The sequence below is a fragment of the Musca domestica genome, unplaced genomic scaffold, assembly GCF_030504385.1.
Source record: "Musca domestica strain aabys unplaced genomic scaffold, Musca_domestica.polishedcontigs.V.1.1 7, whole genome shotgun sequence".
Lineage (NCBI taxonomy): Eukaryota > Metazoa > Arthropoda > Insecta > Diptera > Muscidae > Musca > Musca domestica.
The window spans coordinates 3,303,501-3,314,521 of record NW_026712383.1 but is presented as its reverse complement, the minus strand read 5'-3'; positions in this window follow the sequence as shown (position 1 = coordinate 3,314,521).

The window sequence follows — 11,021 nt, the reverse complement described above, 5'->3', positions numbered from 1 at the left end:
ACATTCAACCGTTGCTGCAGAAAGATTGAATAATATCTTCAGTTGGTTATCAACTAGTACCCTAACATTTTCGTATCGCACCGATAATGCTTCCCATGCTAACGAAAAATTTTGATCAGATAAAGGGTACCGATCTACAATTCTACCAGCCTCACCTTTAGTTTTATTACGCAAATGATAAAGCTTTTGCACTGGTGTGAGTCTGGGATGATTTCCATAAATAGCCGTAAACATATCTCTAAATGTTGGCCATTCTTCATAACTTCCGTAGAAGTCGTGAGTGTCACAAGGTGGCACTTTAATACAAATCTCGGACATATCAAACGTTGTACCCGGAGGATAAACAGCTGAGCTGTGAAACAACGATGGATTTGTAACTTCGCCTCTAGCGGTATTACTTTGGCTCTGCGCCCTTCGATTTTTTAATATTTCCAATAAAGTAGCTTTAGTCACTTGGTAATTATCTCTGGCGGACGCAAACATATCTCTAGCTCTCAATTTGTAATCTTCATCTCCCTCATTAAAATAGACACTTTCAAATGCACTGCGTACATTGTGCCAATCTTCATCCATTGATTCTAACTTTGTTCTATTAAAGAATCAGACAGCTCGTTCTCTGCTGTGCTTCCTATTTTAATGCAAGTTTGATTAAGGTTTTCGGTCTCGTATTCAAATCTAGCATACATTTTAGAAACCATTTTGTAATATTAATTTAAATTAGTTATTTCATTTATTTTATTAGTTTTTATATAATATTGATATTTATTGATATTTTTAAAATTATTTTTATTAATTATGAATAGAACAGTGTTTGGCTTGCTTGTTTGGGATACCATAGTATTTTGTTGTTGCAAAATCGTCAGGCAAAATCCCATTATTGTTGTTTTTATAAAAACAACGTTTGTTTATGAGTGGAGAACGATGGTAATGTTTACCAGGGGGTAAGGCAGGGAATACCTAGGTTTCGGAAAGAGCCACCAATCCTCATCAGTTCCCTTGTTTCTTGTCTGGGATATTCTCCCCAGAAGTTATTTTAAAAAAATAACTTCTATGACAAAAAACATTTTTTACCCAAGTGACGAGATCGTAAGCTCAATAGAAGAGGAACAAAAGAATTACATAAAACTAAAATTCTTTTGGAAAATCTTCTAAATCTTACAACCGCACTTATAAACATTTTCATCTTTCTCCACTTGTTATGCTTTCGTTCAACCTGAACGAAGTAACATAACCATGTAAGTTTGTTTTGTCTGTTACAACAAAAACCCCTTCGTCGACCGTGCCTGTGCCTATCAATAGAACAGTGTTTGGCTTGCTTGTTTGGGATACCATAGTATTTTGTTGTTGCAAAATCGTCAGGCAAAATCCCATTATTGTTGTTTTTATAAAAACAACGTTTGTTTATGAGTGGAGAACGATGGTAATGTTTACCAGGGGGTAAGGCAGGGAATACCTAGGTTTCGGAAAGAGCCACCAATCCTCATCAGTTCCCTTGTTTCTTGTCGGGGATATCCTCCCCAGAAGTTATTTTAAAAAAATAACTTCTATGACAAAAAACATTTTTTACCCAAGTGACGAGATCGTAAGCTCAATAGAAGAGGAACAAAAGAATTACATAAAACTAAAATTCTTTTGGAAAATCTTCTAAATCTTACAACCGCACTTATAAACATTTATTTTATTATTTTTGAATATACAAACACTTCAACTATCAATTTATTTATAAATTTAGAAATAAATGAAGTTATATAAAATTTCAAATGTGTTTGTGTTTGTTTGTTGTATATTCTTCTTTTCTCAATAAACGTTTATTTTTTAAACTTTAAGAGAACTATTAACAATATTGTTAATTTTTAGATTTATGTATGTTGTTGATTTATGTGCTTTTTTAATTAAGATTTATTTTTATTTATTTGTTTCTATTAATTTTATTTTTTGTTATTATTCGATTGTTAGTTTATTATTGTGGTATTCAATATATGTACTAGCTTTATACGTTACGTTACTCGTCGCAGTAATTGAACAACTCTTTTTCACCACACCAGCTGATCGATAGTCGAACAATGGTAGATGACAGATCGATCAAAGAAGCAATGAAACAGATAACAAAGCTTGTTATATTTGTTGATCACGAATGTAACAAAACAAATGTAACAAAAAATGCCCAGCAGTCCGCTGGCCATTACAATATAATACCCATCCAAATGTATGCTATATTGTCAATAGGAAAAAATGAAATAACAGTGGTTAATAGCATACAACTAGCATCCGAATCGGATGAGTCGTATTGCTATTACATTGAGAAACAAAATCCATGTTAGAATTAAAGAACAAAACAAAATACAATAAAAAGTGTCCATCGCACTTGCATCTGAATCGGATGCCTTTGTATTGTTTTGTAACTTTTTTTGTTTATTGTTGCAGCTGCTGTTGTACCGTTATTCATTTTTGATGCTTCTTTCTTTTTTGAAGCAAAATTTTATTCTGTGAAGTGTTTTTGAAAGTGCAAGTTGTGAATATTGAACAAAAGTTAATAAAATAAATTAATAAAATAAGATTATAGTAAGTGTTGTGTGTTAAATAAGTTAAATGAAATGTCAGGATTCAGTAGGAGTAATTTAAGACGATTAAAGAAAGTGGAAACAGACAATTTAAAAAGAAATGCACAGTTGAGGACGGACTGTTTGGAAAACAATGACATTGTACTAAATTAGCAGATTCCATGTATTCCAAAATTGTAGAAGATTTTGGAAAATATGTAAGAATATTAAAAACTCTCCGTTATAATCCATTAATAATTTAATTTCTTTCAGGTTAGTATCATAAAAATTATAATTTCGCCAGATGGCCTTATTAAAAACTTCTGCAAGATTAGTGACATTTCTATAATATTATCTTACAGCTATGATGGTAAGTTAATTTTTTTTCTTACATATTTATTGAAAAGTGATATTATATTACCTTAAAATGTAGTCCATTAGTCTATTCTTAGTATAACTGTTTAATATTAAAAAATTGTTCTATATTTTCTATCCTTATTTCAGAAGCTGTCATATGTGAAAGATTCAATGAACAGGATTACGCCAAAAAAAATTAGAAATTGTTTCAAATTCCCTAAGGCCAGACACTTCCGAACAATGTTCTACAATAAAAAACTGGAAAAATTTAATTCTTTTCCTTTAGTTTAAGCTTTATTTCTTCCCACGTATTTTGAATAAGTTTTATGAATTTCGTTTTTATGCATTATTTCTAATTATATTTTATTGTTGAAAACATTGTTAATAATACGAATTTTTTAATAAAAAACAGCTGAAATTTAAGTTCCACAATCTAAAATGTTGATGGAATCGGACCCATCCAACCTTCGCTTACAATGTTGATAGATTTCGGACCCATCCAACATTCGCTTACGTTGTCGGTCGATTTCGGACCCATCCAACATTCGCTTACATTGTCGATAGATTTCGGACTCGTCTGACGGCCTAGGCCATCGCTGTGTAAATGTAAGTAGAAATTGTATACAGGCTTTGGATGGGTCGCACCTACATTGTCATTGGTCTCAGATGGAAGATGTATGTGCTAAAAAATCCGCTGGGTGATGCAGCAAAGTGAGAGTGGTCTTTTTTATGGTGTTAGTGTACGTTAATTTGTGTTAAGCAACAACAAACATACATATAAAGAGTTTTTCTCTTTAAAATGCCTCTGTTGATTATTTGGCAACAGAACAAAAGCGAAGGCGCCAATTTAAAAATGTAAAAATGAATTGTTTTATTTTTTTTTTTTTGCAAATCAGCCGATTCTTTTTATAAAGGCTTCGAAGGACCATGTACAAGTTCCGATACAGGCGTATGGACTTGTAGGGGTTCTAAATCTACAGAGTAGAATATTACTATTACTATGAATATTAGACAACACAACAAGTATACAGGCGATACTTACGTGTTGCTAATAAGGCACTGGTAGTTAAGGCTTCAATAAAACACTTGTTTTAATTAAAAGACTCTGACGGTCTGAATTTATATATTTATTAGTTAAAACAATTCTTTTTGTTGTGGCAAAGTTTAGCTTCTTTCTTCTTCTAGCTTAGCGATCAATCACTCTGGTCGACAGCAGTAATAGTTGAGGTATCGATTGGAACCTCAACATGTCAATTTTAGACATGATATTATATATGGTCAAAAATTATTCTTTATTTAGTTCACAAAAATTCCACTGACTTCAATATGATAAGCCAAATTGAAAAATAAAATCGTACATTATATAAAATTGACAAGAAAAACAAATAGAAAAAGTACTAAAAATAGTACTATTATTTTGAAATACGAATCTATATATATAAAAGAAAAAAACCGCTGGCCTGATTTTAACGGTTCCTACAAATTCGGTATTGCCTCTTTGCAGAAAAGGATAAAATCCAAAAAATCGCGAAAAAATGAGATATTTCAACATTTTGATTTTGATTTTGAAATGTATAATAGTAGTGTTTTATGTTGCATGATTTGTTTCCATTTTGATTTACTATTTTCGAATGCACATTTGTAGTGTATTTTTTATTTTTGAATTCTAATATGATGACAAAACTGTTATATTATGTATTTATCGGGTAAGTGGAACTATACGAATAATAATATCATTTCAGAAGAGGATAGGCTATGAACAAATAAAAATTAATATTTTATCGTGTATGAACGATTTTTTCAATTTCATTAACTTTATTTAATTGGATCGATTTCTTGAGAACTGAAATTGCATGTGGGTTACATTGAAGTATAGTACCGAATTATTTGGTGGCGAAACGGAATAGATGATGTCGAAATAATTTAACGCGGTCACACCAAAGTTAAAGGATAATTACTTTTTCCAAATCGCTAAAAAATCACGAAAATAGAGATTTCATTGTAAAAATACTAAAATAGTGAAAAAATCGAAAAAAAATCAGTGGAATCGAATTTCAAAATAATAGTACAAACTGCGTAAGGAACTTTAAACATTTGCTGTTAAAAATCAGGGATCAAGTTGAAGATTTTTTTATTTGTCTGGGATTTGGGAAATGCCAAGTGGATAGTATTCTGTTAGCAGATCAAAAAGAGCAAATAGAGCCCTAAATATACACAAAGGGCCTCAAAGATTTTGCTCTAAACTTCGCAAAATTTGATATAGTGCTACGGGTTACAGGTGGAATCATTTTTACAAAATATGTGTCAATTCGGTCTACGTTTTGGTATAGCCCCCATATAAAGGGGTATACCCCGATTTCAAGTATTTTTTGAAATATTTTTCAAATAACTTTTGGCAAATTTTGATAATTTGAGTTTTTAGAAAGTATCCCCTGATTTCAGCGATTTCCGGGATCTTGGCTAAACTTGCCTAATATTATCAAAATATATACGAAGACGTTGACATGCTTAGAAAATTTTTTGTCATAGGTTGTAGTAACCATTACCAACTTAAAATAAAACCAGTAAAGAAAGTCTAAAAGTCGGGCGGGGCCGACTTTATGATACCCTACACCACTTTGCTAATTTAGTAGAGCTCCACATAACAATTAAAAGTTTTTATGGGAGAATTCAATCATACTCGCTATGATTATAATTATAATTTAAAGTTCAAAGGACTAAATATGCCGAATCATTTGTATCTTTTAAATTCGGAATTGTATTGCCCATTTGGTGCACAATTAATTTGAAATCGGAAAAAGATATATATGGGAGCTATATCCAAATTTGAACCGATCTCGATAAAATTTAGCAAAGATATTTCTGAGCTGTATTTGATATGTGAATATCGTTGTTACGGAATGCATATTACGGTTGTGGGAAACAAATATAACAAATCGGATGAACAATATATATGGGAGCTATAGCTATATCTGAACCGATCTTCACCAAATTTGACATACTAGCTTCTAGACTCAATTCGGTCGTAAGTGCCAAATTTCATCCAATTTGGGCAAATATTAGACGTTTGGTGCACAATAAAAGGCAAATCGGACGAAGATATATATGGGAGCTATATCTTAATTTTGACCGATTATCTCCAATTTCAATAGGGTTCGTCCTTGTACCAAACAAATAATCTGTGCAATATTTCAACTGGATCGGGCAATAAATGCGACCTGTACTTTGTTTACAAAAATACATGGACAGACGGACGGACATGCATAAATCGACTCAGAATGTGATTCTATGCAGATCATCAAAAGGAACTATGGGTCTATCTCGTTTCCTTTTGCCTGTTACAAACAAATGCACAAAGACATAATACCCTGACCACCTTGTGGTGTAGGGTATAAAAATGAATCAATTCCGGTTTATAATGTCGCTAGAATCATCAAAATGGCAAATAAAGGGAAGTCCCGATATACGAGGGCTATACGAAAGCGTGGAATGACATGGTAAATATTACAAACTTAACCTATCTCCTGGTAAAATACACATGCGGCAAAAATGTTAGCACTTCATTTCAAGTCGTTCTCAAATAGCGTGATTACAGCAGACAGACTGACATCACCTAGAATTTTACGCTGATTCAGAATATATTAACTTTGCAGGGTCTAACATGAGTATTTCGAGGAGTAACAAACGGAATTACAAATTTAATATACTCCTCCACACAATGATTGAGGGTATAAAAACTGAGCCGTGCTCTTAAATGGAAAAAGAAGATCACGTTTGTTAATTTGTAAAATGCTTTAAAAAATGGACATTAAAGACTAAAACTACGGGCCGTCAAAGCCAGCTAGTAGATATATATAGGAGCTATATCAAAATCCGTACCGATTTAAATATAATTTGGCAAATTCTTTTTTTGTCTGTACCAACTTTAGTCACTCATGCCAAATTTCATTTAAATCGGACATATGTATCGTAGAGAATATATATATATCATGTTTGGTGCATCAAATAAACGAAATCTGTCGAACATATATATCGGAGCTTTATCCAAATCTGAACCGATTTCAATATAATTTGGCAAATGTATGTTCGTTTTAAATTCCGTTACACATTCCAATTTTCATTGAAATTGGAGATACATAGCGTGTTCGGTATATCAAATACATGAAATCGACCGAATATGTGTATTGGAACTATATCCAAATCTGAATCAATTTCAATTTAATTTGGCAAATTTATTTTTGTTCGATAAATAGATATGTGCATATAAAATCCAAATTCTTGGGAGGTACCCCCGATTCTGATGCTATATCTCCAGTTCTAAGTGGAATTTCAAAAATTGATATAGCCCATGTTACAGTCAGGCAATGTTACTGTGCAGCTGTTTTCGAGTCCATAAATTACAAACAAAGAAACCTACAAATATTTTCCTCTGTTATAGATATAGAAGATTAAATAGATATGAAACAATCACTACCTAATGTAATTGAGTGATAGTGATTAAGTTTCTCTAGGAAGTTGTTATCACTTAATGTAACATTGCTTCCGTCATTATACCCTACACCACATAGTGGTAAGGGTATTATGTCTTTGTGCATTTGTTTGTAACATGGAGAAGGAAACGAGATAGACCCATAGTTACTTTTGAGAACCTTCATAGAATCACTTTCTGAGTCGATTTATGCATGTCAGTCCGTCTGTCCGTCCGTCTGTCCATGTATTCTTGTGAACAAAATGCAGGTCGCATTTATTATCCGATTGAGATGAAATTTTCCAAACAATATTTTTTGGCCCAAGGACGAACCCTATTGAAATTGGTGAGAATCGGATCAAATTTAGATATAGCTCCTATATATATCTTCATCCGATTTCGGGTTAAATGTGCACCAAATGTCCACTATCAGTCCAAATTACCTGAATTTTGTCACACCCAACCGAGTTCGGCCTAGAAGCAAGTATATCAAATTTGGAGAAAATCGGTTCAGATATAGCTATAGCTCCTATATATATCTTTCATCCGATTTGATCTTTAAGTCCCTCACATTCCTACTATGCACTCCACAACCGTGATATTTGGTACCAGGTATTAGATGGAGCACAGAAATAGCTGTTTTAAATTTTATCGAAATCGGTTCAGATTTGGATATAGCTCCCATATATATCTTCATCCGATTTCGGGTCAATTGACCACCAAATGGCCCGAATTTTGGCACATGTCACCGAGATTAGCCTTAAAGCAAATACAACAAATTTGGAGAAAATCGGTTCAGAAACAGCTATAGCTCCCATATATATATTCATCCGATTTCGGGTTAAATGTGCACCAAATGTCCACTATCAGTCCAAATTACCTGAATTTTGGCACACCCAACCGAGTTCGGCCTAGAAGCAAGTATATCAAATTTGGTTCAGATGTAGCTATAGCTCCCATATATATATTTCATCCGATTTGGTGTTTAAGCCTCTCACATTCGTAATATGCACTCCACAAGAATGATATTTGGTACCAGATATAAGATACAGCCCAGAAATAGCTGTTTGTAATTTTATCGAAATCGGTTCAGATTTGGATATAGCTCCCATATATATCTTCATCCGATTTCGGGTTAATTGTGCACCAAATGGCCGATATAAGTCCAAATGGACTGAATTTTAGTACATCGGACCAAATTCAGCCTAGAAGCAAGTATATCAAATTTAGTGAAAATCGGTTCAGATATAGATATAGCAACCATATACATGTTTCATCCGATTTAGAGTTTTAGTCCCACACATTCGTAATATTCACTCCACAACCGTGATATTTGGTACCAGGTATTAGATGGAGCACAGGAATAGCTGTTTTAAATTTTATCGAAATCGGTTCAGATTTGCATATAGCTCTCATATATATCTTCATCCGATTTCGGGTTAAATGTGCACTAAATGGTCAATATCAGCCCAAATCACCAGTCTAGAAGCTAATACGTAAAATTTGGAGAAACCCGGTTCAGAGATAGCTATAGTTCGTAAAATGCACGATAGAATTAGATAGATTTTGATTTTGTACCAAATATCTCATAGAGCTCTGAAATGCCCTGTATAAACCTTTTTACGAGAGCTCTACTAAATATGCATAGTGGTGTAGGGTATCATATAGTCGGCCCCGCCCGACTTTTGAGCTTTCCTTACTGGTTTTAAAGTATGACTGTTTCCAACAAAATTAACAAAACAGCAAAAGTATTTTTAATTCCCCAACATTGCCATTGATATTTTTCCCACGCATTTAAAACTAAAACAAACCCATTATGGGACACACAAGTATGTATATGAGTTGGAACCGCATGAAATATACAAAATATGCATTCATACTATTTTCTTTTGAATTGAAAAATTGTTAAAAACACGTGAAACACTTTGGAACCTTTTTGGAGCACTTAAACATTCATATATGTGTGTATATTCATCCGACACAAAAATGAACATACTACATCCACCAACATTTCATTCATTCTCTATGACTTTCCTTGCGTATTACCCCAGAAGCCTAGATTTACGTTTCATCGACGCCTTTTGTTACTTGTTGTTTATATTTCAATGTTCTGTTGTGTTTACAAAAAGAAATTCATATGTATATACACACATACAAGTATCAGCGCTGGAAATTATGGTTACAAAATTACTAAAAAAAGGAATATATACAAAATTTTAAATTTTTTTTTTTTATCGAAAAACTCGGATTAAATATGCACTACTAAAATACAACTTCAGAGGAACTTGGATTTTAATGCCATGTAAGAATATTTTTGTTGCAAAATGTTGAAAGGTGAATATTTAATTCAACACACCGCACTGTGGTTTATCTTCTATGGGAAAGGATTTCAACACGAGTCCTTGTTTTGGCATAACACCTTTATATAGTTATGTCCCCTCAGCCATTTGATACCGCCAAAAGTGCCTCGTCGAAATAACGGTTTTAGACCCTAGGTCTCCTTGGACCAAATCCGTTTTAGGACATTTGGAGTCGATCTAGCGATGTCCGTCCGCCCGCACGATAACTCTCGAATAATTACAACTCATATAAAAATGTGATGTAAGAGCCAGATTGTCTTCAAAATTCACACATCTCAATAATTTTATTTACCCAAAGTCTGGTGTGAAAATGGAATGTATCGGTCCACTTCTTCTGGTACCTCCCACACAAAATGTCAAAATTTTCAAAGAAAATTATTTATTGCACAGAAAGGGAAATGATAATCCGATTTTGCTCCATCTTTGCGAATCCTAAAAATTTCATCAGTGTTAGGTCAGGTGCGAAAATGGGCAACATTGGTCCACTCCATCAGGTCAAAATTTTGAATAATAACAACTCTTATAAAATGTGATGTAAGAGTCCGATTGTCTTCAAATTTCACAGATCTAAACAATTTTATATACCCAAAGTCTGGTGCTTAGATTTCAAAAAATATTTATTGCACAGAAAGAAAAACGATAATTCGATTTTGCTTGCAAAACCTAATATTTGTGTCACTTCTACGTCAGATGCGAAAATGGACAATATCGGTCCACTCCATTAAGTACCTCCCCCACAAAGGGTCAAAATTTTGAATAATTACAACTCTTATAAAACGTGATGTAAGAGTCCGATTGTCTTCAAATTTCAAACATCCCAATAATTTTATTTACCCGAAGTCTGGTGCTAAGATGGAATATATCGGTCCACTCCTTTTGGTACCTCCCACACAAAAGGTCGAAATTTTCAAAAAATATTTTTTGCACAGAAAGAGAAACGATAATCCGATTTTGCTTCAACTTTGCAAAACCTAATATTTGTGTCACTTCTACGTCAGGTGCGGAAATGGACAATATCGGTCCACTCCATTAAGTACCTCCCCACAAAAGGTCGAAATTTTGAATATCCAATGAGCTTATAAAATGCGAAATTAATATCCGATTCCATTTAGACTAAGCGCATCTAAAAATGTGTATCAACACAGGATCGGTTATAAAAACGGAAGGGATCGGACCATTTCTTCTGGTGCCTTCCCCACAAAGGGTCAAAGTGTTCAATATCCAAAACGTTTATAAAATCCGAAATAAGCGTCAGATTCTCTTTATATTACACACATCCCATTATTTCCACTAACC